The sequence below is a fragment of the Octopus bimaculoides genome, chromosome 14, assembly GCF_001194135.2.
Source record: "Octopus bimaculoides isolate UCB-OBI-ISO-001 chromosome 14, ASM119413v2, whole genome shotgun sequence".
In the NCBI taxonomy this organism is placed as follows: Eukaryota; Metazoa; Mollusca; class Cephalopoda; order Octopoda; family Octopodidae; genus Octopus; species Octopus bimaculoides.
In genome coordinates this window covers 16455406-16457954 of record NC_068994.1, presented here as the reverse complement: position 1 = coordinate 16457954, position 2549 = coordinate 16455406, and the positions used below count along the sequence as shown (strand labels likewise).

Genomic DNA, 2549 nt, shown 5'->3' with positions numbered 1-2549 from the left:
TATATATATATATATATATATATATATTATTTATATTATTATATGATTGAACGCCACACATCCACTTCCAAGTAAGTTTTATCTATCTATCTCTAGTCTTCTTTCAGTTTCTGATTACCAAATCCATTCACAAGGCTACTCTGGGGCTAAAATAGAAAACACTTGCCCAAGGTACCACACAGTGAAATTGAACATGAAACCATGTGGTTGGGAAAAAACTTCTTACCACAGAGCCATACCTCCTATATTTAATACTGTTTAATTAAAAAACCATTAACAAGGGAAACCTGTAATTATGTTTAGCATAAAATGCTACACACAGACACAATAAAACGTTATTGATATAAGCTTGGTGTTAATTTGAAAATATTACATCTGTTTACTGTTATTATCTGTAAAGACCTTGATCTATAGTAACTTCTCCATTAATATCTGGTACAATTATGACTGTTTATTCACTGCAGTAAGTTGAAAATCAATAATAATAATAATACTAATAATAATACTAATAATAATAATAATAATAATAATCCTTTCTATGAGATACACAAGACCTTAAATTTTCGAGGAGAGGGATAGTCGATTACATCAACCCCAGTGCTTAACTGGTACTTGATTTATTGACCCCAAAAGGATGAAAGTGAAGCTGACCTCAATGAATTTTGAACTCAGATTGTAAAGCCAAAAGCCAGAAGAAATGCTGCAATGCACCTTGTCCAATGCACTAATGATTCTTTCAGCTCACTACCATAATAATAATAATAATAATTTCTACTAAAGGCACAAGGCCTGAAATTTGGGGAGAGGGAACTAGTCAATTACATTGGCCCCAGTGTCTCACTGGTACCTAATCTATTGATCCTGAAAAGATGACAGGCAAAGTCAACCTTGGCGGAATTTGTACTCAGAACATAGTGATGGGCAAAATACCACTAAGCATTTTGTCCAGCATGCTAACAATTCTGCCAGCTCGCCACTATAATAATAATAATAATAATAATAATAATAATAATAATAATAATAATTCTTTCTACTAAAAGCACAAGGCCTGATATTTTGGTGGGAGGGGACTAGTTGATTACATTGACCCCAATGTTTCACTGGTACTTAATATATCGACCCCGAAAGGATGAAAAGCAAAGTCAACCTCTGTGCAATTTGAACTCAGAATGTCAAGGCAGATGAAATACCACTAAGCATTTAATCCAGCATGCTAATGATTCTGCCAGCTTGCTGCCTTAATAATAATAATAATAATAATAATAATAATAATAATAATAATAATAATAATAATAATAATAATAATAATAATAATAATAATAATAATAATAATAATTACAACTTTTTTCCACAAGAGCAGCTTGGGGGAGGTGGGATGAGTCGATTAGATTGACCCCCAGTGTTCAGTTGGTACTTATTTTAATAACCCTGAAAGGATAAAAGGTAAAACTGATCTTAGCAGAATTTAAACTTAGAATGTAAAAATGGATGAAATGTTACTAAGCATTTGTCTGGCATGCTAATGATTCTGCCACCTCATTTCCTTAATAATAATAATAATAATAATAATAATAATAATAATAATAATAATAATAATAATAATAATAATCCTTTCTACTATAGGTATAAGGCTTGAAATTTTTAGAGGAAGGCTGGTTAATTATATAGATGCCAATACTTGACTGGTACTTGTTTTATCAACCCCAAAAGGATGAAAGGCAAAGTTGAAACCTGTGGAATTTGAACTCAAAGCATGAAATGGTATTGAATACTTTGTCCAGCATGCTAACAATTCTGCCAGCTAATAATAATAATAATAATAATAATAATAATAATAATAATAATAATAATAATAATAATAATAGTTTCTAATATAAGCGCAAGGCTAGCAATTTTAAGAGGAGGAGTTGGTGGTGGTTTGTTGATTACATCAACACTGGAAGGATTTGGACTCGATGAATACACACTGCAATGCATCTTGTTTCACACTAAGATTCTTGCATGGCAAAAGCTAGGTATTTTGGTGGGACAGAACAAATAGCTAACTCAATCCCTCTCCCAGTGGTTGACAAATACTTATTTTATCAACTCTAGGGAGATGAAAGACAAAGTGAACCCTCACAGGACTGGTACTCCGAAGGCAAAGAGATGCAACTAAATATCTCTTTCCCTCTTTCTCACACACAATAGATTCCTCATAGTGGGACTGAACCTGAAACTATGTGATTACAAAACAAGTTTCTTAACCACACAGCCATGCCTGTGCATGTCTTTGATACACACACACCCAAATACATACATACATACACACACAAATACATTCTTTATTCTTTTAATGGTTTCAGTCATTGGACTGTGGCCATGCTGGAGCACCGCCTTAATTTTTCTTTTTTTTTTAATAGTTTTGTTGTTGCTTTATGATTGCAATTTGGTCGATGATCAAGTTTGTAGTTGCTGGTCTCACCGAGTATATCCTTGAATGGTTGATTGGTTCAGAAAAAGATTTTCTGAGATCCTAAGGGGATTATAGTACTTGTTTATATATATAT

The 2549-nt window shown here is 32.4% G+C and overlaps 1 protein-coding gene across 5 annotated transcripts in view; it reads right to left on the bottom strand.

Moving 5' to 3' along the window:
• LOC106867679 (UPF0687 protein C20orf27 homolog) overlaps positions 1–2549 on the bottom strand; it is an 82431-nt gene that overhangs the window by 31723 nt on the left and 48159 nt on the right. For 3 of the 5 annotated variants that reach the window (XM_052972696.1, XM_052972697.1, XM_014912618.2), the window contains exon 2: positions 1340–1428. The exons of the other annotated variants lie outside the window; for them this stretch is intronic. The gene's annotated coding sequence lies outside the window, so the exon portion shown is untranslated. The remainder of the gene's footprint in view (positions 1–1339; positions 1429–2549) is intronic. 5 annotated transcript variants of the gene reach the window in all.